General features: G+C 29.7%; 1 pseudogene across 1 annotated transcript in view; it reads left to right on the top strand.

Annotated features, from left to right (window-relative positions):
* Positions 1-2,670: 2,670 nt before the first annotated feature.
* LOC143251723 (transcription elongation regulator 1-like) overlaps positions 2,671-27,577 on the top strand; it is a 40,697-nt pseudogene continuing 15,790 nt past the window's right edge. The window contains exons 1-5 of the transcript XR_013028646.1: positions 2,671-2,808; positions 5,894-6,074; positions 8,532-8,740; positions 14,603-14,753; positions 26,611-26,778. The product of XR_013028646.1 is annotated as a transcription elongation regulator 1-like (transcript). The remainder of the gene's footprint in view (positions 2,809-5,893; positions 6,075-8,531; positions 8,741-14,602; positions 14,754-26,610; positions 26,779-27,577) is intronic.

Genomic DNA, 27,577 nt, shown 5'->3' on the forward strand with positions numbered 1-27,577 from the left:
TCACACCAAGCAAAAATACTAATGTCGATTTTCTTGAACCTAACCTTATCGACTTCCTACAAACGTCAAGTCTCTTCTAACACTAATCTGTGTTGTTTCCTCTATACCACAGCTATTTTACGTTAACATCCGTGTATCTTTTCTACTACACGCTGCTTTCGGGCACGGTCAGGGCATTTTTATTCGGAGCCCTGGACCTGAAAGGGGGTTTTACCGAGTACTTTCGCTTCTCCCCTACAGCAAAATTCAGTTTCATTGCATCTGTTGATCCCAACACTGAAAAGAGGCCCATCATTAAGTATGTAAATTTTCTTAAACTATAGACATCTGTATTAATGTGCCGACGTGCTGGATTTGCATTTCCTGCTCTTTGCATCCATCTTCACAAAGGTTTATTCGTTTAATGTGTTGAGTTAGATTTTATATTTGCCTGAACATTTTAATATTCGTCCTGCAACATATTTTCGTCGTTAAAGACGTTTACAAAGACAGAAATGATGCTACATTTTGTGTATTAAATTTTCGGACATTATTTATAGAATGACCTGATAAATTGCTACTTCAAATTTTTATTACGTCACAGTGACAGTCATGTAGTATCAACTACCCTAGTAATTTGAGTAGCTAACCCTTCGTATGCCTTATAGTAAAGAGATGTTTAGAATCTCACTATACTGCTCTGTTATAATTAATTTATTTTTGTCTTCTTGAAACCTCAAATAATAGAAAACACTTCAGAGCTATTTTTCAAAAATGTTTACGATGATATATTTTACCTTTTAAAAATAGACATTTTTAATATTATCTGGTAAATACTTTTGTACTATTTTAATACAAATTTTAAAACTTTTAATTTGTTTACGACATCAAGGCTATTAGAAAGCCTATATATTTCACAAGTACTTCACGTGTGGCGCGAAAGAAATATGTCACAACTCTATTGATAATAAACTTTGACTAAATTTTGTTAAATGGAGTGCCTGTTTCGAGAGGTGTAACGGATATATCATGATTCGTTTATTTTAGTGCTTTCCCTTGTTTTTATATAGTTTTCTTTTCTGCATGTTACGTATATTGTGGAAGAATGAAAACAATACTAATGGACAATTATGTGCTTGAATAGCATAACAATACTTTTCATTTAATTCTAGAAAACAGATATGAAGCACTTAAAATGAAATAAAAGATCTGAAGAACTAAGTAACATTATCAACGTTACCGAAAAAAAATAAGACGCGTAAATTTTTTTTTCTCTCACAAGAAAACAAGTTAAAAGAAATTCTTTAGAAAAGAAGGAAAAATCGTCGGAAAAAGGAAAATAAGACATTATTAGTTAGATTGGTTGAATTGAAAAAAAGATTGAGACCGAAAAATAAAAGTAAAAAAAAATCTAATGGAGAGAGCACAGAGGATAAATAGATACAAAAAAAAATGGATAAAACCGCTAATGAACGCAATCAGAGGCAAGAAAGGAGACAAAATAAACGACAGATTAGACATTTTGGAGAAATGCAGAGAATTAAATAAAACAATGTATGGCTCCAGAAACAACAACAACAACAATAAAAGAACGCGAATCATATAAGCAAAGATATTATAGAGGCATACCACCAATCAACTTCGAAGAAGCGGAAAATGTAAAAGAACACGACTCTTGGAAATAATGAAATAATGGTGTTAAACCGAGAACCATTCCAGCCAACAAATTAAATGCATGAGTTCGTTGTTATAAACGTTTGTCAGATCACACGCCACTGAAAACAAATGAGGGAAAGTTCCACTTTTCTCTATCCTATCTGTGATATAGTACAAATGTAGTTTGTAAATAATATTATAACCACTACTTATTAAATTTATGAAAAAAAAACGTGTCAATTGATGTGACTGACCTTGAGTTTTGTAAACATCAAAGGCAACTAGAAGGAAACTAAGTAGTTTTCTGGATACCGTGTTTATACAAAAAGTGCTTAGAATCAGACTACACAAAAGCTTTGAAAATTCCAACATTAAAATACAAAAGTAGGAAATGAATAATGTGTCTACATATTATACTTCTTCCTACTAATTTCGACTTTAAAATCTACTGACCTTACGTGGTCAAGAAACACTAAATGCTTCTTGTTCCAAAGAATGGTCAATAGCACAAACTTTAAACTAAAAAACCACATTTAAATACAAGAAAATAAAACTCTTTATCTATAATGTAATGTAGTACAACGCACAATGAAAAGATCTTTCATGATAAACATAATAGCAGTGATATTTGAAAGCATTAAAAGTTATTTATTTGTTATTTTTTGAATTTCGCGCAAAACTACTCAAGGGCTATCTGTGCTAGCCGTCCCTAATTTAGCAGTATAAGACTAGAGGGAAGACAGCTTGTCATCATCCCCGACCGCCAACTCTTGGGCTACTATTTTACCAACGAATAATGGGATAGACCGTCACATTATAACGCCTCTACAGCTTAAAGGGCGAGCATGTTTGGTGCGACCGGGACTCAAAGTATTAAAAGATACAAAAGAAAAACTTGAATATACATGCTGGCTTCATACACACGAAGAAAAACAAAAGACTTTCAGATGATAAAAATAATCCACAAATACAGATATATATTTACACCTAAGAAACGCCTTTAACATAGAAAAACGAAAATACATAACAGAAACTATTCACTGTTAAACGAGCCATAGCCAACATGAGCGACACTCAATTCAACGATAACAGTACTAATCGACAGATGGCTCGGCGACAACCCGTTTGCCGACAATATCACTTGCCGACAACTTCTTCTTTGTGGGTATTTGGGTATGTTAGATTTCAGATACCCAGGAGGGTCCGTTGCAAATGACCTCTTCTTCCATCCCTAACTTTAATGTCGACTACTACTATATTTTCGTTGGAGTGATTTAGGGCCAGAGTAACCCACAGTACTCCGGCCCTTTTCAAGGCAATATATGAACATTGCCTTGAGATGCTATTTTTTTGACATTATGAATTATTTTTTTTGATTTTCTGTTTTTATACTTTTCGTTATTACTTTTAATTTTTTAAATCTATTTATATCCTGAAATATTTAATAAAATAAGAAAAAAGGAAAAGTAAAGAAAGGAAATAAAGCTACGAATATTATACTAATTCTAATCGTCAAGTGCTTGGTGGTCAGCTTCATTTATATTTCTTAAATATGTATTTATTGGAGAGAGATGCTGAGGACTATGTTCATCACGTACGTAGTATCTGTCAAGATCCCACAATAAAATTTTTTTATGTCAATTCTTATTAAAATAATTCAGTGCACTATGGAAGAGCCTGTCGAAAATTCTGTCTGTGTTTGCATACTTGTGCATGAATGTGGACGAAGTACGAGGGGAACTTTATAAGCTGAGGTTAAGATTGAATTTTGTATTTTTTAGAGATACTGATTTTTCAATTGAAGAATAAGATCCAAAAACTGCAAGAAAACAATATTGTTCTTAGTGAGCAATCTAGTTGTAATTTCAGATTTATTTCCAAGACATTTTATGTACAATTTACAATTAATAGAGTTAATAGTATGAATAATTAAACTGGTTAACCAGTCTAAAGGTAGTAATTTCATTTCATTAAAATGTAGAAAATGTATCAAAATTGTGTAAATCTTCTGTAAAATTTAGGTTTCTTTCCAACTCCTTTAAAACAAACAACTAGCTACCTCTTTTAATATATTTTATTTAATTTGACAAAAGTAATATATAAATAATAGTTATAATAAACATACTTTTTAGATGATAAAAATGATCAGCCTATTGCAGAATACTTTAGTAATTGTGGGTAAGGTCAGACTGTTCAATCATTTGATTAAACTACACAACAGTTTATGTTTAGTTATGAATTTTTAATGGAACAGAATTGCAGTCTTTCTATATTGCTCTAAGAAAAATTTTACCCCCCAAAATAAATAGTTGTGTATTTATAAGTATTTTTTACCCTAATTGGTATTCCAGTGGTAGCTAAGTGTTATACGTGTATAGATAAGTTATATATTTTAATTTTAAAAACAATACAATTCTGGTGCTGATTTTGCTTTAATTTATATTGGTGACTTAATGAGTGTAAATAATCCTGAAACAATTTCATTAACACTACACTTGTTTACCCAGTAACTTAGAAATTGTTTATACTTCAATTACTGCATTAGAAGCACATTATTTTGATCTGGACAAAACACCTAATAGTATTCATTTAAATATTTTTAATAAAAGAAAATTTTATTCTTCCATTATATGAAATACTCTTTCCTGACAGTAGTTATTCATATTCAGCTGCTGTTAGTTTTATAAAGTCACAACTATTCAGGTTCCCTAAAATGTGTTACAAGTGACAGTAATTTACTGCTAATGTCAAAATATTGATACAAACGTTAACTAATGATTATGATAATTATTAATATATTTATTAAAATATAATGTGAAAATATATTAAATGAATAACAACAACTGAGAGTTACACATATGCTTCAAATTTTTTATTTTCAATAAGGTTAGTTAAACAGAATATTTTGGCACTGTTTTCATGTGTATATTGACAGTTTACACCAATGAATATACAAGCTCTAATAAAAAAGTAGACAATGGTCTGAAAATTAGTAGTTACAGTAGGTTGTTTTTTTATGAGTATGACTGTCATACTGGTTTAGACAACTCTGTATGTATTTTAACACAATTTATGTGCTTTGCTGCTGATTAATATTATCTTATTAATTTGAGCTTCTGCTATCATATTGGGGGCCAGAATGCTAATTTCAGGAAGTAAAGTTTTTTCTACTCACCATTCCTGATGACAAGACCTTTCTCCTATTTGTTTTTCACTTTTTTTACTTCTAAGAGCAGTCACTTTCCCATCACTGTCTGCAGGCAATAAAAGATAATGTAGAATGTTGTGAGCTTGAGCACCCACAGCCTGTTCTCTTACCTTTTATTTTTTTTTCTTATTCTTGTAATTACTTTTTCTTCTTTTTTGCCTATGAGACAGTGAATGGAGATTAAGGTTAATAGACTGTGCATCTTTGCTTCTGTATTTGTCCTGTTTTCACAGTCATATCCTATAAAAAACATATTATTATAGATTATGCCTTGGTAACTGTTTTTTGTGCATCATTTTGATTAAGGCTTTCTTTTTAATATATATTAAATTCTTTTTTCAATACTTGAAACTAGTGAAGTAGTAAAAAACCAATAGGCCTAAAAATATTGACAGATATCAAGTAAACTGGAAACTCTCACACATTCTTATTTCAATTTTAGATTCAAAATCAAAAGCATGTAAAAATAGCAAATTCAGATGAAAACTATAAATTTTGGTAAATATTTTCACTGTGAATTAGGAAAAAAATTTTGAGATACCAGTAACACTACTGCATTCTGGAGTGGTTAAGTGTGCATTTTGTAAAATGTTTAAATCTAAAGAGGTGATAAAGAGAATCTAAAAAGATGATAAAGTGATGAGTAAGGATGGTCTTTCTGACATCAGCTTGTTTAGTTTTATGACTTGAATAATCATATTATGAAAGCTTTCAAAATTTTAAAATAAATTATTATGAATTATCTATTTTTGTGAAAGTTCTAATCAGAAAGTTTCATTAAATTGTGGACACTGTATGTGCACTAACAGTTTTGTAATTTAAAAATGTTAATTATTCAGTTGTACTCTTTTGAAAGTTTGTAAATAAGACACTGTACCCTATAAATGGTACATTAATCTGGTTTTGTTTGAAATATAAAAGACTATTGATGAAAGTTTTAATATGATTGGATATAGAAATGAATTTTGGAACTAACGTGGTGTTTTGTTTCATGTTTATGTGACAGTTCTAGGAAGAAGTTATATGTTTGTATAATACTACTATTTTCAGAGTTGAAACTGATAGTACAGAGACAACTGTGACACAAAGTCAGGAAAATAAGGTTGCTGAGGACCAGAATAACAAAAAAACGGGTAGAATTGACATTGGGAAAGAGGCTGCTAAAGAAAGAGCAGCTGTTCCTCTGGAGGTCAGAATGAAACAATTTCGTGATATGCTTGCAGAGAAGGAGGTAAGCCAGGCATTTTGTCTCCTTCACTATGGAACTTCAAAGTGTGCATGTCTTGACATTTTAAAAGAGTTGCATTTAAAATTTAATTGAACTACTTTGTATCCATTCTATACAAATATACTTGGCATAAAAACATAGTTAAATAAAATATTAATCTTATGTAACTTTTGAAGTTTATGAGGATATTTTATTTTAAAAATCCTTGGTGTAATTCCTAGTGTAAGAATTGTGATATTTTCTCTCTAGGTATCCCATCTTTTGTAATTTATTTACCAACCCTCTAAGAAGTACAGAATTTAACATAAGTTACTTATTATAATATTGTTATTACTCAGGAAAAGCATACTTTTTATAGCCTTCAATTTTAGTTAGTTACAGACACATAAAATGTAAATCGGAACCTTCTTGTCTCCAGTCACATCTTCTCTTTCACAAATTGCTGGTAATTCTGTCTGTGAAATTTAATATTATATTATTTATAATCAATAGAAAGTTATGGTTTTAATGTATCAAAAACAATATTATAATATGTTGTTTTCTGACTGAGAATTATGTTGCTTCCAGTTCAAGCTTTATTTCCATTGAAGACACATCTGTGAGCATATAATTGTTTATGACTCTTTCACTTAGAAAGTTAAAAAAAACAAAAAAACTATGATAATAAATGGTATATTGTATGCTGTGTTTTATGGTACATTATTTAATTAAGTAAAAAAATATTTAGTTAAGTACATTAGTGTAATAATGCAGGGTAAGTTTCTATTAGCAGAAAAAAAATCCAGGTCAGTATTATATTTCTTATTTTCATAATGTATATTCCTTATTTTTATAAATGCATCTACAGTGCATTTATTCAGATTTTCTCTCTACAAAGCAAATTAGAAATGCAAATTACCAATATTGACAAGCTAAAATAGAACCTGCTACCTTTCCTATTTGCTGAGATATTATATTTAACAAATTCACCACAGTGTCTGCCCACTTCCTGTTTTGGAAATTATTTGTATGCCTATACTGACTTTTCTCAATTACTTATTAATAACCAATAAAAAGCACTCATTTTGAACTTGGTAATTCTGCCAACTTTCATACAGTATTTACACTGTAAAGCTGTCATTTCCATTGCAAGTTTGAATGCTTAAGTGATTAAAACTATGTGGTCAGAAATGAAATTTTTTTAGACCCAAATACGGCTTAATCAGGAAGCTTGATAAATTTTAGTAGAAATCTATGGTATTGATATGTTTTTGTTTTTGTTAGTTTGAAACATATATAAAACCCCCAAAAATGTTGTTTTACATTCTCCACATACAAAATTTGACAAGGCTCACAACTTTTTGCAGTGGAGTACAAAGATCATTGTTTTCTACACTTCTTTCTTTACTGTTTTATGTGATAAGGAAAATAACTGCTATTTAAGAACTTATTTGTAACTAGTAATAATGCACACACACACACACACACACACACACTCATATGTAATGTATTATAACTGAAATGTGACTGCATTTTACAATGCCAACACAAGTCACTATGTAAAGTTCAGATTTATATTATTTGATATGGTAACAGCAGTGCATGTGTGCCATATCATTGAAACTTCCGTAATGTTGGTAGGACACAGCTGAATGATCATTGAATTAAAAATAATAGAAATATTAGATGTATAATGTTATGGGATTTAAGTGGTTTAGACAAAACATTTGTGGTTTTCTGTTAATGTATATCTATTTTTTAACTTTTTATGGTAATTACGAGGAGCAAGTCAAATTAACCAAACCTGTACAGAGATACAGTAGTGAAAAAACATAAATTATAGTTTTTCCAACAAAAAAATATTTTTGTATGTGAAATATGATAATTTTTTGATGCATGGAAATATTTTGGAACTTAAAATCAAAATTACCTTCATGTTTGATAGTCAACATCTGAAAAAAAAAGAACAAGTCAGTCATGATTTTAAAAAGAATCATTAATATAATTTTAAAAATTGATGTTTTTGTACAAATACATTGCAACATTTACTTCTAATTAGCAAAATTTCATGAACATATGCATGCTGTTTTAAATATTTAAGTGTGTCTGCCCCTAGGACGAAGCTCGTAGTAAGACAATTAATGCTTACTTGAAACCTGAGAAATTTCATGAAGATACACAAAATGTATTAGATGTTAGTGTTAAAATTATATAGGTCAGTTTTGGGTCATTATCATGGCTGGCTCAACAAAGCCCATAGTGAATGCTAAAATGTACACGTATTGAATTCTTTTTTTTTAATGAATAACCTGCTGTATTTTTTTTCTGTTGTTTTGTCAAACTTCAGATTGAAACAGCTTATCAACAACCTAATTTTTACTTATTCAAATATTTATCATGTAATTCTGCTTTAAAATATTTTTAAATGATTTGAAAACTGTTTCATATATTATAAATCTGAAAATAAATTTTTCCAAAAAGGTCTCAGCATTTTCTACATGGGAGAAGGAGCTACACAAGATTGTGTTTGACCCACGCTACTTGTTGCTGACTTCTAGGGAGAGAAAGCAGGTGTTTGAGAAGTACGTGAAAGAACGAGCAGAAGAGGAACGAAGAGAGAAGAGGAACAAGATGAAAGAGCACAAAGATGACTTTCGTAAATTAATGGAAGAAGCAAACTTGACCAGCAAGTATGTCTATTTTTCATACTCTAATAAGGGAATTAGAGAAATACTTTGTGTGTGTGTGTGTGTGTCATTCCTGAGTTCAATTTAGAGTTCACTCAGTAACCTTTGTCACACACATTTTTTCCATGCTTTGCATTACACACCCCTCAGTGTGGATGCTTCTATGAAGTGAGGACCCCTCCCAGAGAAGGTTTTGTTTTTTTCAGTTTACCTCTGTAATTTGAACACATACCCATATGTGACAATCCATGAAGGCAAGGAGAGCATCCTGGTGGTTGAGGGGTCCAACCCAAGTACACTGTTTTAGCCTTGAATTCCTATAGAGTGGCCCCCCAGGGTCAGCCAGCTAGTCTAACTGGCCTACTATCAACCATGTGTCAGTTTTGGTTGATTCCCAACAAGAGTTATGGACATTATTTCTGATGCTGGAGTTTGGGTTTTGCATTGCTGCAGCATGCTTGTTTGGCATTGTAAGTGTGTCTCCATGTAGGAATCCATGGTGGACGGGGTCAGTGGGCACTGAATCTTTTTTTTTTTTCATTATAGATTTCCCACATCCAAATAAAAGTAAAATAATAGAAGGAACAGCTCATTGGTAAATGACCATGTCTTGAAGACTGAACAGCATTCTCCATATTCTCTTATACTTGTACCTTATTTTCTTGTACTACACTCTTTGTCAGACAAACCTTAAGAATTCAAAGGCCATTGGGGATGTACCCAATGAGGTTACTCCCCATGCTACTTTAAATTTCACATGGGAAATTTAATGTTGAGAGGGATATGAAGAACATCACTAAGCCAGAGATGCTCATTAGTTTTCCACCCAAGGAGTTTCTGTTGTAAGGTGTATATCTACTAGTTAGTACGAAATTATGCTGACAACCAGTGTTCTAATTTTGACATTTATATCACCATGTCTACCTGCTGCTGTCATATTATGCTGTAGTTCTTTGACATGTGCTTGTTGCAGGGGCAAAGACCATGAAACCTATAAGTGTGAACCTGATCTTTACTGTGTTAATTATAGTGGTTCTCACTTTCATTTTTGCCCGAGGTGGGTGGAGGAGAAAGTGGTACAGCGTTTGAAGGTTGTTAACATTTCTTAACTCAAGGCTTGGAAGTTATTGCTCCACACTCCATCTTGGACATATGCTGCTCTACTAGTACTATGTGGGAGTGGAGACAGATCTTATAATGTCTCCAACAGAATCATTCTCAAACGATCTGAAGAGCCTTTTGCTCTGTATGGATAAGCAAGTTGGCAGGTCAACATCTTCTCCTGTTTCTGTTCCCACCATTCTTTCCAGTGACTGGAATCTACATCTCAGCCTAATTTTAAAAAAATGATGTGGTCTTAAACAAAGGGTTCTCCACTCAGTTCTCTTCTACCTAAATAAACATGGTTACTTTGAGACAGTGATACTGTCAAGGTTTTCATTCTAATCTTGATGACATTTAAACAAATGTATAGCTTGTGGTGAATACAAGTGTGCTTAGATTGTAGGCTTTGGACTTGGTTCATATTTTGATAATCATTTGGCTAAATTAATCTTGATTGATTCCTTTGTGTCTTTCCCAGGGTTCCTGCAGGTCCTGGAAAACCTGATAAATCATGGAATTTGAAAAGGGTATTCTTAAGTCATGGAATTTTAGTAAATTTTATGTTTTAACAAAATGAAAAGTCAGTAAATATCATTAAAACATCAATAATGTTTAGAGCTAATCTCTCCATGCAAAACTGAAACCTAAATGTGGTGATGTGGTATTTCTCTATCACATTTGCTGATCAGAATTCATCATACTTTTAGTTGGTTAGTTTCTGAAAGAAAGTGAGGCAATTATCTACGAAGCACAGAATTCCCTCAATTTTACCAATTAGCAATAAGCTTATATGGAACAGTTTGGTTTCATTGTTGCGTTCACCATTTTGTTAAACTTGTTTTGTCGCACACTTTTCAAAATGTATGAAAATGGCTAAATTACATGGAAAGAACTGCTTGTAGTTCTGGAACTTCTGGTATCATATGATGATCATTTTGATACTGTTTTGAATTATTTTCACCTCATGTCAGGGAAGTGTAAATATCAGGAGAACTGGAAAGAGAATGAACTATGTAGAATATGGCTTGAGCCAGTGCTCACAAATATACATATTGCACACTGCAACATATGTAAAAAGACTTTCAGCCTTAGGAACATGTATGAACCTACTATTAAATTACACGTGGATGGGGAAAAGCATAAAAACAACATTAAACATATGAATAGCAATCTACATTAGTTCATTCTTAAGTCAGGACAAACCAAGTACCAGTGCAATAAATCATGCTCATGCTGTGACATAATTGAGATTATTTCATCTCCAGATGTACTTAGAGCTGAAATTATTTGAGCTGCATAATGTGTGACATCCCTCTTCAGCTACAATAGATGTAATAACATTTCTGAAACATTTAAACAAATGTATAGCTTTTGGTGAATACAAGTGTGCTTAGATTGTAGGCTTTGGACTTGGTCCATATTTTGATAATCATTTGGCTAAATTCTTGAAACAAGTGAATAAATTTGTACTAATATTTGATGAATCTTGCAACAGCAGCTTGAATAAGAAGTAAATGGACATTTGTATTAGATACTGGGATTTTGTTGAAGATTGCATTGTATCACATTACCTCTGCTTTCATTGCTTTTCATGGCAGGGCTGAAGATCTTCTGCGTGTGTTATTGGAATCAATTTCAAACAATAGACTGAAAAAAAAAGTATCCAACTTTTCATGGATGGACCAATAGTGAACTAGAAGCTGCTTTCTTTACTATGCAATAAAACAAAGGAGTTTGAGACTGCATCAAACGAGCTACTAAACATTGGAAGCTGTGATCTTTATGTGGTTTACAATTCCTTTAAAAATGGTTGTGAAAAGTCACAGTTTGGTGCATCTAAACTAATTAAAGCCCAACACTAGTTATTCAAAAATAGTTAAGCCTGACGAGATGACTACAAAACTATTCCTGGATCATCAGCCTTTCCATTTCAGTTTTGTGGCCATCACTGACTTGGGAATAGACTGCAAGAGCTATTGAGATATGGTCAGTTGTAATTAAATATATTAAAGCTGTGCAAGGAAAGAAGAATGAACCTTCTAGCCAGTCATATCTTACTGTCAAGGAGGAAGTGTCAGATAAGTTTACCATGGGTCGTTTGGCATCCTTTGAGACCATAGCGAGTGCTATGACACCATTTCTAGATATATTTCAGAGTATATGTCCACTGGCACCATTTCTCTATAGTCTTCTTGAAGAGTATATCAAGATATTGATGAAACAATTTTAATAAAGATGACATTTTACATACTGTTAGCTGAAGTGTTACAAAACTCCTTGAAATAGTTGTACAAGACTCTAGTAATCATGTCAACTACAAGAATATTAATCATGGGTTTAGAACCCAATCTTTGTTACAAAATGTGTAGGATGTTTCAGACTTATCAGTCATGCAGTTCTGTATGAAATTTAAGGAATTTTTGTACATTGTTGTGAAACATTTAATTGAGAAAATGCTGATCATCTTTACATTTGCTCAACATTTATGCTGTCTGAACCCTAACAAAATTGTTGATAAGCCAGTTGTTTGTAAACATCACTTCAAAATTCACTTAGAGAAGCTGACTTAACTACAGTATCTGAATGAAGGGATAGCAAAATTGCCAAGGAAGGATACTGTGTCTTTATAAACAATGTAAAAACCTTACCTAGTACTGACCCCCACTATTTTAAAGATTATAATCCACTGAAGAATGAGTCAGTGGGATTCATTCCTGCATAATTTCGTAAGAAAGAAAAGCTTGTGTCAAAGTTCAACAGTTTGGAAAGTTTTTAAACTTCTGGTTATTCTATATCATGGACAAACCAGTGTGGAGCAGGGGTTCTCCATAAATAAAGAAATTTTAGTTGAGAACATGCAAGAGATTTCTCTAGTTGCTTAGAGGAGAGTGATAGAGCATATTGATTTGATTGGTAGTATGTCTGGTTTCAAAGTAACATCAGGTCTTTTAGAGAACGCATCAGCCAGACAACATCTAGAAGATAATAGAAAGAAAATTCAAGTACTCTCTTTGGCCCCAAAATGGAAAGCCATCAAGGGTCAACTAAGTGAAACTAATGCTAAAACACAGAATACAAGAAGATGTAACTGCTTTGACAGACAATACTAACCAAAAATATGTAGTGGCAGAATCCAATCAAAAAATGAAATCATTAATTGTAAAATCTAATGCACTAAGACAGGCAGCCACTATAAAGAAAGATGAAATATATGATCTGGATGTTGCAATCCAAAAATTAAAGGAAGAACTTAAGTGTTTTTTTTATATGATAAATTCAGTCTATTGCAATAATGTTATAACAATGACTTGAGAGTGTGTTTGGTGTGCAATGTAATGATTTATGTTACTCTTTGACTTTTTAAAGTTTTTAAATATGAATGCAATCAGCAATTTTGAGGAACAACTGAACACTGAAAATTGAATAAAAATATAAAATAATAGTGAATCTAGTCATTTGAGGTGAGTATTTTAATTGTTATTGTTTTCATGTTTTGAATAACAATTGCAATGAGAATGTCAGAAAGACTTCATATGGTGAGTTGATGTGCTGTAACTTAGATGACTTAGAAGATAATACTGAATCTAATCAGTGAGGTAAACATTCTGATTCTTACTGCTTTGATGCTTTGAATCACATTTAAACAGTTATGAAAATGTCAGAAAGACATAATATGAGTTGACGTGCTTTAACTTAGAAGATAATACTGAATATAGTCATTTGAGGTGAACATTTTGATGATTGTTTTCATATTTTGATGTTTTGAATATCATTTAAATGATTACTATGACAATATGAGAGAGAGATCATGTTATGTATTGATGCTCTTTAACTTAATAGATATTTACTTATTTTGAGGTTCTAATTATTTGATGTTGGTGTTAATTTGTCTTGGAGAATTTTGACTTGAATAAATGTGTATGTCACTGAGTCTATATAAAAATCCTAGAAAGTCATTAAAAAACAGATAGATAATTTGACTTGAAACTTTGATCAGGGAATTCTTCCTCAAGAGGGAACATCTTGTTTCCATGTTATTTGACTTTGAGAAGGATTACAATGCTACGTGGAGGTAAGGCATGCAGCTAAGTCCATTTGCTGTGATGCTGTCACAGCTGTGCCTATTGTGTATATGGACTACGGTCCTGTAAGGAATGTCATAACAAGATTTTCCAGATCAAACTGTCTTTTTTTTGGGTCATCTTGTTTCTGTGACAATCGGAAAGAGGAAGTTGTTCTAACTAGTTTACACATTGGTCACATGACAGTTTTTTAACTCATCATTTTCTTTTATCTGGGACTGATCCATCAGTGTGTTCCTTTGTGACACTCAAGTCACAATAGCCCATGCTTTACTGTTGTCATCATTATGATTGTGAGCAATAGCACCATTTTAGACATGTCTTTTCTATGGTTTTCCTCTAACATTGGACAATGCCACTGGTGATGGTGGCACTGTTCAACTTCCTTGTGTTTTCAACTTTATATGAGCCATTGGCCTTCATAATTCTATTTAAATCTTTTATCTAAATTTTAAACATTATTTTAACTTGATTTATTTCTACATTTATTATGAATTTACTTTTACATTTTTTACTTTTTGTTTGGTGCAAACAAATATGTATAAGGGAAAAAGGGGGAAATGAACACTAATTTCAAAATAAAGTAATAACATTTGCTTTTAAGTTGTAATGAATGGTAATTTCATGTTTTAATCTGATTTTAAATTATTAATTACCATTTTTTTATTGTCAAATTTAGGTCAATGTTCAGTGACTTTGCACAGAAGTATGGTAAGGACGAGCGTTTCAAAAATATTGAAAAAATGCGAGATAGAGAGATCATGTTCAATGATTACCTTCAGGACCTCTGAAGGAAGGAGCGTGAGGAAAGATCCAGTCAGCGGGAAAAGGTAGAACTCTAATATTTTCTTACTAAAAGAGTATTTCTTTTTATGTTTATAAATTCAGCTTGCCCTCAAGCAATATCAGTTTTTTGAGATTTCTTTCAGGACTTCTTTATTTTTGAAATCCCATACTTTTGATAGTCTTATTAATGATCTAGAAAATTAAATCGTTGTTGTATTATGTAAATTAAATGTTATAAGAAGTATATTTTACAATTGTACTTTATTATATTATTAAAATTTATATATAGACATATCTTCATATTTTAAAAATTTTGTTTAAAAATTTAGATATTTTTTCAGCTTACAAGTGATTTTGAACCTTTGTCTATTAAAATTATAATATTATAGACTGGTCATTAAAATAAAATGTGCACTCAGTTATTATCTAGTAAAATGAACTCAGATACAAAATTATGAATTATTTGTTGTGGATTTTTGTTTGTGGGGAGGGGAACAAGTATCTTTGAAAATTATGCATTCATTAGCCAATTTATTGAGAATTTCTTTCAACATTCTATCTTGTTTTACATTAAGTTTTAGTTTTCCAATGCTAACTGCTACACGTTATCTGAAACACATATCTATATTTCATAAAGTTGGCTTTGCATCTGGAATGTATATCACCCCATAAATTATTATTAGTTGGGTATTTTCTTGTATTAACACCCATTTACACTTAAAAGTTTCCATTTCACTACTGTAAGTACGTATATGGTACACAATGAATAGCCTTTGTTTTTTACTCTAAAAAATGTAATATTAATCTTAGACAAGTTTGAAATTTTTTTAACATTATGAAGAAAGAGAAATTATTTTTAGATATCCCAGAATTTATCATTTTAACATCACACATTAATTTTTTTTTGTACTAGGACTTTTTTGTCAAAATAATATGTGGCAGTGAAAGAGCTAATCTAAAAGGTTCTTAAATAAGATCTTGAGTATGTAGATATAAATGACATCTTATTGAATAAAAACATTCAGAATTGTTGGACAAATAATCTGATTGTGATAATATTTAATTAATATAAATTGCATATTTAAGAAGAAGATAAAAAGAGCATTAGTAACTTTCTTATTCCATGAAATCCTGCCGGTTGTTTGTGAAAGGGGCCATTCACAATTGTCTTTAAAATTTTATTTGACATTATTCCATAATTCTAAGACCCACTCATTTTATTGAACATAAAAAATGCTGAAATAAGAGACCTGGTGTTGAATGAGAAAGAGTGAAATAAATGTCTTATTAGTCACATTTGTTGAATAAAAGCATTCATAAGAATACAAATAGAATTCTAACATATTGACATTGTTTCCACTTTATTGAACAGGCTCGTACTTTATTAACAATCCATCAACTTTGTCGAACAGTGATCCATATTTTTTTAATGATTCTGTGAATGTTACCTATATATTATATTAAAAAAAACTTTTTTACTGTACATGTCTTATTTTTATGTTTAGTTTTCGATTTTTGAATTTATAACAAATGTTTGTCTGTAGTGTGTGTTTATTTTTATGAAAGATTTTAGATCACTAGTCTCTTTAGATCTGTTATATATAGATGTGTATTTACTTTGGTGATACTTTGAATTGTGTATTCCTTTATTTCTGTGAGCTAAGATTTAACTACTTGTGCTATAATGTATTTTTGAAGAACAAACATGTACTAAATATAAAGATGATTTCAACTTTCACAGCTATATTTTTTTTAAATAAAATATCTTTTTTAGGTTGATTTAGTGAACAGAGATTTTGAGTTTGTTGCTACTAAAAGGAATAAGGTACTAGTTACGTTACAGCACGTCTTTGTAGAATGCACTTTTAGTTTTTGCTTACACTTCACTTACAAAATACAAACCTATGGGGATGGGTAATTATAACTTAGGAAAAATAGGAGAAATTAAAACATATTTTGTTGAATAACAAATTCTTGTAATAGTTGTGACTAACAAAAAATCTTTAAATCTGCTAAAATTTATAGACATGATGGCTTTATTTCAACAAACTGGGAGGAAAATTAATGTGGAATACATTGGATACAATTTCTTTTATCCCACAAAATATTTATGAAACACAAAATATGCAGGCCACACATTTACAGCAACAGCTTTAATGTGTTAACTAAAGAAAAATGAACTATAATGCATCTTTCATTTCCAGGTTATTTGTTTTTGCTGTTTTCTGAAACTAGTGTCTTAGTACAATATTAAAATGTCAATCATTTGTCTTGTCAATCTTTCATTTTATTAAGTAGCCATTTTCATCAAGTGAGTGGTATAAATTAAGACAAATATAAAAGGTTTTTGTGTGTATGTATGTATGTGTGTGTGTGTGTATACACACTCACACACACACACACACACACACACACACATATAGCAACTAGATATCTACATAATTTTTTTTACTTCATTTTTAGATTTTTTCTCTAGAAGAAACATTCAGATAGAAGAATATGTATATAATTTCTTTTCTTTCAGGCATGGAATATTTTTGTGTGTTTTGTTGTGTTTATATGACATTGAATATTTTAAGTGGAAAAATAATGTTAAATAGTTGCTGGCTTACACTTCAATAATTTTTCATTTTCAGGAAGAAATACATTATTTGTTTACTGATGCTTTTCTTTAGTTATTGGAAATATAAGGGTTTATATAAATATGATTGTGGGTTTCTTGAAGTAAACAGTTTTTAATCATTTTGGATTAAATTTCGTTTATTGTTTTATTTTGTTTAATGTGTGTTTGTATATATTTATCAAAAAATTCATTTTAGGTACCACTACATTTCCAGATATTACAACTATGTCCCCGTGACATCTAATTTTTCACTCAACAGGTTTAATAAGATTATTAATTACAATTTTATTTTTGAAATTGTTTTCAGTTGTGGATTCAATTTTCAGGAACCTTCAGTGTTCTGAATTATATGAAAAAAAAATAGTAAAAGTTAAAATAAAGAGAAGGCTTTTAACTAAATTCTCTGTTATTGTAAGGTCCAATTTAAGTCTTTCTTTTTCAGTTGAACATATAAAAATATCAGAACATTTTATTTTAAAAAAAGTATTGACTATATTTGAAAAATAAACTTAAGTATAAAATGAAAGAAAAAGATTTATAGTTGTTTCCATAAATCTGATTATTTAATAAGAACTCAGTATGTCAGTGAATTATAGTCGCTGGAAATTATTTTACATTAAAATTAATTTGGGAAGTATAATTTCATAATTCTGATTTTAATAAATGCCATTTAACAACTGTTAAAATCTTCATTAAACTTTAAGAATTTAAAGCATATATCAAATGATGAAAAGAAACATAATTATAAAAAGCTTTTCAAATATATTTTTAATACTTTTGAAGTCACGGGTTGTTTATAGAAAGTCACAGATTTTCACTTGTAATTTACACTTACTTTGATCAGGTTTCAACTGTGCTTCGCACAAGAAAGCCTTTTCAGTCAGGTGCCCTGCCCTACGCCTGTGAAAACTTCCAATTGTCCTGTTGTCGTGTGCAGTATTATGGAATAGCAATGCATTTTGGGTGCCTGTTAGATTCATGGTATTTGCTGTTTTTTTCTCTCCACCGTTTAACTCTACATGAATTTCAACTTGAAAGTAAGTTAAAGAAAGTATGGAGGAAATATTGGCCACTAACACTCAGTTACTCTTGTCCCTCTTTAATGTACTCTGCAAGCTGCAACTTCTTTTTTAATGCCTGTGCCAATGAACAGTGCTAGAACTAAGAATAAATGTGTGAAAATAAAGCAACTGTATTGCTGAAAATGCAACTATTTATCATATAGAAATTATCAGAACATCGGAGATTAGCCAAACACATGCACACAAATAAAGTGGTAAGTTACTTTCTCTGTTTCCAGCAAGCCTCAATACAGTTTTGTAACCCTAATGGTAGTCATAAGCAAATTTTGAAAAAAAAAAAATGCTTCTAAATTCAATTTGAATTTGGACTTCAAAAATGTATTGAAATAGGTGGAGTTCACAAAATGAAAAATTCAAATAGACTTGTACACTTTTATGTCTAAATTAATTTCTAAACAGTATATATTAAAGTTGTCCTCAGTTTTGATTTAGATAGCTGGAATATTTTTAGCCCAAAATGTTATGGTTACACGTTTCATGAATGGTTAAGCTTAAATATGTTTTTTTTTTTACATCGTTATTCTTAAAATATTGAATGTAAGTACATTGTAGTATAAGAGTAGAAATCTTCCCCAGTCAGTATCAGTAGATGATAATTGACTTAGATTAATGAGGAATAATGCCTTGTGTATGTATCACAAAGTAAGTTGTTCATGATATATTTAAAATTATATTATTTACATAGTCTCTTTGTTTTTGAGCAAATGATGAATCATTTCATGTGTAATATATGCCCTGAATGATTGGATATGTGCTTTTGCTAATTTCAGTCATTAGTTTTAGTACTGGATGGAAAAATAACATTTCAGATATTTACAAAGTTTTGTGTTTATTAAAACTTATAATTCCTTTCAACTGTACAATTTCATGTTTTCTGTACCTGTTTAAAGGGAGAAAACGTATTTTAAAATGTTTTATCGGGATTTGCATACTGACATAAGTGCTGTAACATTGCTACATAACTGTAGTGAAGAAAATCTGCTATGACCAGTCCTGAAAACAGCTGTAGCATGCATCCACAACTAAATATATTGTTGCTGTTTAAATATTTTATTTATTACGTTAGGTTTGTTGTTTGTTTTTTACTGTAATGGGTATAGCAAGTATGTCAATATATATTATGTAACCAGAATTCCTGTGCCATCTATAGAATGGCACCACAAACAAAAATTAATAAAAAATTTTACACTTTGTACGTGCAACAACCAGTTCTATTTAACATAACACAATTTCAAATAGAAGTACTCTCCTCACAACAAGAACAGTGCTTCCCAGATAAAAATCCCTTTCAAGAAAATATTCACTTTTTCTAAATTGTTTTTCAATAAGGTAGTAATACTACAGTTAGTAACTATTAGCTCTAACAGTCATCCGTGTGGCAGCATTTCTATTAGTATTTTAGAAATCAAGTGAAAATAATGATGTTAATTCTGTTTCAACAATAAATAGTTTGACATTTTGGAACATTTATTTAATTTATGTAACTTGCACAGAAAAATTTTACAAAAAACTTTTAACTTGCATTTTCAAATTTCACAATTTCAAATAGAAGTATTCTCCTCACAACAAGAACAGTGCTTCCCAGATAAAAATCCCTTTCAAGAAAATATTCACTTTTTCTAAATTGTTTTTCAATAAGGTAGGAATACTACAGTTAGTAACTTAGCTTTAACAGTCATCCGTGTGGCAGCATTTCTATTAGTATTTTAGAAATCAAGTGAAAATAATGATGTTAATTCTGTTTCAACAATAAATAGTTTGACATTCTGGAACATTTATTTAATTTATGTAACTTGCACAGAAAAATTTTACAAAAAACTTTTAACTTGCATTTGTACACAGTTCCAATGAGTCTCATCTGTAAACAAAGTAATTACTAAATATTTTGAATTTTTCTCCTTTTCCCAAAGTAAATAGGTTTATATTTGTTAAGTAGCTACTATCCCTTGAGAATATAATTCTCATGGTTTTGTTTCTTGTATGACATCCATTTATGATTTCACAATATGTGCAGTGAACAACTAATGAATATCAGTTCTTAAAATAGCTACCAGCAAAGTTTAGATACCAGAGAATGTTATAAATTATATGAATTTGTAGCAAGTAAAGTGGCTTGAGAACTAATTTGTGGCTTCTTCAGAAAGTTAAATGGAACTTCTGTAGAGTAAAGCAGCAGTGGTATTTAGTTGGAACTATATATAAGATTCAGGAACAAATGACACATCTGATTGTTTTTGCAGGTTGTCAGCAATTTTTTGTTTCTTTTCTGTATATTTTTTTATAGTGAAGACTACTGCAATTGGCATAATGAATATTGAAGGAATATTTTAATTACAAGTAAGTTGAAAGTGATGAGATTTATAAAATGAAGACTTTCTGACCAAAAACAGAAAAATTTTTAGTTTTAAAATGAAAAAAAAAGTTTTTTGATTATTTGTTTTTTTTTGTTTTTTTTTAATCTCAGGCCTCTGTAATTAGCCATGTACTATATGCATAGGTTTATGTTTTCTGATTAATCTAATGAAAGAAATTACCTATAGCTCATTTATTATCTATATTGGCCATAATGAATATCCACAGTGTTGAAAAATGACTGTGAAACTGTTGAATATTATTATTTTTTACTCAAATTGTGTGTTTTAGAATATTGATATCCTCTGTTTGTTTTATCTTTAGATAGATTGGAAACTGGAATTTAAAAGAAAAGATATTAATTAAATCTTTCCATATTTGTTAGTAATTGGTTGTTTTGTTCAGCTGCAAGGGTATTAATGGTCACCAAATAACTTTTTCCAGGACTACTTAACTTTTTAAATCATGAAATATATTTAAGCCAAGCAATTGCCTTGATTAGTCAACATAATTCATCACATTAGTTAGTGGTATGTAAAGTAAACAATTACATCAATTATGCCATGAAAATAATCAGTTGATCAAAATTAATATTTTCAGCTGTTGAAGTAATCAAAATATTACTATAATAATTTCTAATTATTTATGTTAATTCAAGGTTTTTAATCTTAGGCTAGAGTTATAACTTAAAAAACAACAGCAACCTGAATTGTGATTCCATTTATCACTGTTTTGGATTATTCTAATTGTAGAAGTCACATATCAGAATAATCAGTTGTTTTGATATAGTTCATTGAGCCCTACAGTTACTTATTATAAGATACTGCTAGTTATCCTGCTCCAGTGTGTATATATATATCACTTCACTATTTATTTGTTATTTCCCTATGGACATTTTACCACTTAATTACTAAAGGAAAGTTATTTGTCTAAACAATACTAGAATCTAAAGAATATATGATAGTTTAGGTAAGTATTTCCTATTCAGTAGTTAGAATTAATGTGCATAATGGAATAAAGTATTCTTCCTAAGGTATCAGTTTTTCTTAGGTATAGAGCTACATTTAATTTATTATTATTATATATGGAGGCTTTTTTTTTTTTTTACTCTGTTCTGTTTACCAATAGCATTACTTTTAACAGTACAAAAATATGATTGCTCAACTGTATTGAGGCTTTGCAGTTCTGCACATATTTATATATATATTTATACATTGCTACAATAATTGAGCTTATCTAATACAAAAACATTTATTTTGAAACATTGCACAATGATGAAAGTTCTCTGGCTAGTATTTTTTTTCTCATATTAATACAATGACTGCATGAAACAAAATGTGGAATATGGATTTTGTTTTGAAATGTAGGAGGAAAATTTTTTAATTTAATGTATGTGGTGTAAACTATAAAAACTAGGTCACGTATATTTTCAATAACATAGATTTATGAATATTTCAAATTTGTAGTTTAAGAAACTTAAGCTAATATCAAAATACCTATCTATATATATTTTTTTTCATTATATACAAGAAATTTTGAGATCTGACTGAAAGTTTTCAAATTTTTTGACTCCATTATTTATAATCAAACATTTTTATTTATTTCATGCTATTTACTTTGTTTACTGTTTTTAGTTTAAGGAGTTCTTGTTAATGTAAAATTTGCATTACAAAACACTTGAGAAGTCACAAGTCTAACTAAACAAAGTGAGAGACTGATAAATGTTTTATTTCAGTGAAATCTTTCTGTTTTTCAGTATAAACTTAATGTAAACTTCAAAGCTCAAATCAGTACTAAAACTATTTGTAACTCCTATCTGTGATACAGTGACTTTATATTTAGAACTTTTAACTAGATATGATGTTCAAACTTATTAATTTTGTTTATGATTGGTAAGTTAGAATGAGGTGGAGAAAGTTTTACAAATTCTTAATTATATCAATGCATTAGAGAATAATTTGTAAGTTAGAAGAAATTGAGATTCATTAATAAATATTTAAGTATTTACTCTGGGAAATGTGTATTTTAAAATTTGGTAAACCTTAATGTGTATTAAATGAATGAACACTGGATTTCTCAGCTTTTCATCTTTGATTTGTATTGACATTCTTTATATCCAGTTAACCCTATGATGCATTCCTGAAATACTTTACACTGTTCCAGTAGTTGGGTCTGGAAGACCCATACAAGCAGTATTGTATATTTAGTAAAATATGTAGATATGTAAATAACTTCTACATAAATATTTGTCACCAAATTGTAAAGGAATGGAAAGATGGTCAATGCAACATATGCATCTGTAATAGAATTATAGCAAACCAAAAATTGTGCTGGGTTTTTGGACTCAGGAATGCATTCTAGGGTTAAAAGTTAATATACTGTGAGATAACATGAACAGTCATTGAACATAAACTCTTTATTCATTCCAGTCAGAAAAAACAAAATGCATTAACTATCATCTTAAGTTTAAGATTACATTGTAGTTTTGTTTGGCACAACCTTACAGTCACATGCTTGCTTCAAAATTAACAAAATAAATATTTCCACTGAAATGACTTTGCTTTTAGTTGTAATCAAACACCAGTTGACAGAGTATAAAAGGTCCATAGTTAACTTTGTCTTGGTATTATTGCTGTGGCTTGATATTTAGCACTCCGCATCAGATTGTGGATACTCTTTTTCTTTATATGTTTCTGATATTTCATGGCATCCACTACACAATTGTAGGCAAAGGGATTAATAGGTTTTATTTTATAATATTTGTTTTTCTAAAACTGTAGTATCATAAAGTAATTTGTAATGAGAATTTTTTGGTGTGTGTTTTGCTTAATTTCAACTGCAATTTTACCTCTGCAGTTGAGGGTAACTTATAAATTTAAAACATTTTTCTGTCCAATATGAATAACTTTAAAACTGATTGGCCAAGAAAAACTGCAACAGAGTTGAATTGCTCAGTATTAGTCATAATGCTTTGCATTGCCCATTCCTCATTTTTTTGATTTACAGTAATGTATATTGTTACAACTTCTCATTGATTGCATTTGCCACAAAATACAGGTATCTGGGGCATCACTGATTCGGGCAAGAAAGATTCAAAAGTATTTGTAGGATGTGTAAATGAATTGGTCTGGAACTACATAGACTTCTTTATCGTATGCTATGTTTCCAATGAGACATTTTGTCATAATCATATCTACTATATAGTACAATAATGTAGTACTTCACCTGTTTCTTATAAAAAAAAAAATATTTAGAAATATAGTACTTAGTCAGTATATAAAAGATGCAGACTTTGTTACTTGAGAGAAATGTTTTTCCATTTGGTTGCAAACTGTAAGAACCAAAACATTTATTTCAAGACCTCTTTTTTAGTATATTTATATCATATAATTTTCTTTGCCAAAGTTAAATGTAGAAGTGTGGTTGTTTAAGTTTTTCTGAAAGATTGTTATACAAAGAATTAAGGGTTTCAGTATGTTGTATGTGATTGGAAGCTTCATTATTATACAGTTATACTCTTCAAATTCACTATTTTAAAAGGTAGCCAACTTATGATATGAGAAATATTTTTGTTCTTGTCTTCTATGTATGCAGATCTTTTTTAACTTATATCAGTTGCAGGTATAGTATTTAATTTAAGAAAAATTTAGCTTTGTAGGAAAGAGTGTATTCTAACATGGAGCTGATCAGAATAGTGATAAATTTTGTAATATTTCAGTCTTTAACATTATTTCAAAACTAGACATTTTTATTTTCTTAGGCAGTAGTTATGCATGAAAGTGTTTTGAGCTTAATTTGATGTTTTTTTAAGAATATTTTGTCTTTGAACATGGCAATAATGTGTATGTATGTGTGTATATATATATATATATACACATGTATGGCTGTGAGGAAGAAGCATTGAAAAATATTTATTTTTAATCATATTGGTTTCCCTATACAATTTGATAAGTGTGATAAAAATTACAGTAAACATTACAGTACCAATATGCAATACTACATTTCATTTGATAACCTATTTCATATTTAATACTGCAAGATTACAAATATATATATATATAATTTTTTCTTTTTTAATAATTAGAATTGAAGGTTACTTTTTTGTGGTAAAGAATTTTTGTAAAAGTGTAAAATTTCATAAAAATGATAAATATAATTGTAGATATAACTTGAAGAACATTAAAGTTGTTTGGTATATTAAATTTGTTATGAGCTTTGAAATAATTTTTAAAGTTGTGGCATTTATATAAATAGAAGAAATAAAATTTTAATCCAAAACTCCACTATGTTACTCTGTAATGAGTATTTAAAGCTGTTTAAAATGAATTTTTTGTTTATGATCAAAGGAACATTTGGCTGAAAGTAGCCCTTTCCCACTGGTGATTAATAAGTATCTTTTTTTTTATTTTTGTAGCTTATCTGTTAAAGTATGTTTTTAATTAAAGAAAGTACAAGAACAACAAATACTTTAATTTTTTTAATAACAGATTAAAAAATGATAATTCTTTGTGTAATATGGGTGAAATGATTATAATTAGTTAACTGCATGTTAGATTTTGTTATGATAACTGTTTTTACCTTTACATTTCTCGAATATTAAAACTTTTCAACCTTATGTTTGAAGCTTTGAGATGATCACTTGTATATTGAGATGTAAAAAAATTTAGTTTTGGTTTTGTTCTTAAACATCTGAAATGCTAACATACTGACCTACCCTTATTGCTTATGGGTGGCTCATATTGAAAAACCAGTAAATTTCAAAACTACTTTAGAAACAGTTGCTTGAATTTGATGCTCTCTAAATTAGAGACAGTCATTGTTTTCTACAAAATTTCTAATTTGCATATTGAAATAGCTTGTTTTATTCAGCTTAAGATATACATCGCTTAGCTGTTTGGACTAAACTTTGGAAATATCAGTCATATAGAAATATTTCAGATCTAGAATAAAGTATAACTATTTTGTGCATTGAAATGGAAATATGTTATTTAACTAATAAGCTGTATGAGAGCAATTGTGGAATGGATAAAATACAGCGGTGTGTATACCATTGTTACTATAGGTGTTGTAATACAGTGGTATGTGTACCATTGTCGCTATAGGTGAAATACAATTCTCACCACTTTACTTTGGCTTAAGTAGTTTACTGTAATTTCAAAATGTACTTTAAGTTCTGTTACTGTAACTTTGCTGAACCAATAAAATTTCAACAATATTTAAAAATAAGGACAGATTTTATTGTAAAAAACATATATTGTGGCTCAGTGATAAGCTTAAGAACGTATAGAAATCTGGGTTTGATCCATTTGATGAATTCTCCAGTGTGGATATCCCATTGTGCAGTTTTGCATTTAACAATAAGCAAATAATTTGATGTATTTTTGTGGCTTAACTACCTTTGTTTAAGTACAACATTAACTACAACTTAACAACCTAAACAAAAACAAAATTGTTTTCTAGCTTTCAGAAGATACTTTTCAGTAAATAAATAGGTAGATTGAACTTGGCCTATAAAATATGGTTTGTAATTCTTTAGATTTTATATGTTGCAGATGCTAAATGTATGTGGTGTTATTGCAACATTCCTGAGTATATAAATTATTTTAAAGATGTTATTGTATATGAAAATTATAGATTGTCATTGTAAATTATGATGAGACTGATTACTCTCTTTTTTTTTAATTAAGGTAAACACCAAGAGGAAAGGGCTATTTTTTTTAATTGTGAAGTTTTCTAAAATTCTCATCATTTATTTGATTTCAGTTACACAGGAGACAACATTTTTCATATTGCTGTTGAGAAAAATAGCTTGCTAATTTTTTGATGTTTTATTTTTTATTATAGGTGAAAAAAGATTTCTTGGAGCTTTTGAAGGAACAGAAAGATTTGGATAAACATTCTCGTTGGAGCGATGTAAAAAAGTTGATTAATGATGATTATAGATATAAAGCTGTTGAAAGTAGTTCACAAAGAGAAGATTGGTTTAAGGAGTTTATCAGCAGACTTTCTAGTGTAAGTAGAAATTGATATAAAACATTTTTTTATTTTGGTTTCTTTTTATGTCCTTTTTTCTTATGTTACAAATATCATTTATTCAAAAGTACTATGCCTGAAGTCTTTGTGAAGCTAATTTTTGAGCAAAATTCACATAATGGAGTTTAAAAGTGATAACTCACCATTTTAGTGTGAAATTAATAAACCTTTAAAAAAGTGTTAATTATTATTATGAATTTTTGTATAGTGTTAAACTAGCTTCCACATGAAATAACTTAAACATCTTTCTCCATAATAATGAGCCATTGCCACTCTGACCAGACAGTAGCAACAAGAAGTGTTTATCTGTTTCACTTTAATGTACTAGTAGTAAGTTTAGTTTTGTTTTTTTAGTTACCATTGTTTTCAATCTGAAGGAAAAGAAAAGAATGAGAAAGATAATTTAATGTTGGTCAAAGACAGAAGTTGCAATAATGTGAAAGATTTCAGTGTAACTTGGTTTTATAAATCTTGTTGAGCTAAGTTCAAGATATCTCACCTGAGAGCTTGAGATTTAGCCTGTAGAGCATTTCAAGTTTGATTAAATATGTATTTTCTGATAACATGAGATTTAATCTTGTAGAATTTGTCAAGATTAATTAAAAATATCTCACCTGAAAACTTGAACTTTAGTCTCAAAGAGCTTGTTAAATGTAGTGAAAAATACCTCACCAAAACCTTGAGATTCAGTCTGTAGAGCTTGTTACTTTAACCCCTTTTACAATAAGCTTGTGCAGCTTCCATAAATTGAATCACAGATTTCACTTGTACAATAATA

The sequence above is a fragment of the Tachypleus tridentatus genome, chromosome 6 (assembly GCF_004210375.1).
Source record: "Tachypleus tridentatus isolate NWPU-2018 chromosome 6, ASM421037v1, whole genome shotgun sequence".
NCBI lineage: Eukaryota > Metazoa > Arthropoda > Merostomata > Xiphosura > Limulidae > Tachypleus > Tachypleus tridentatus.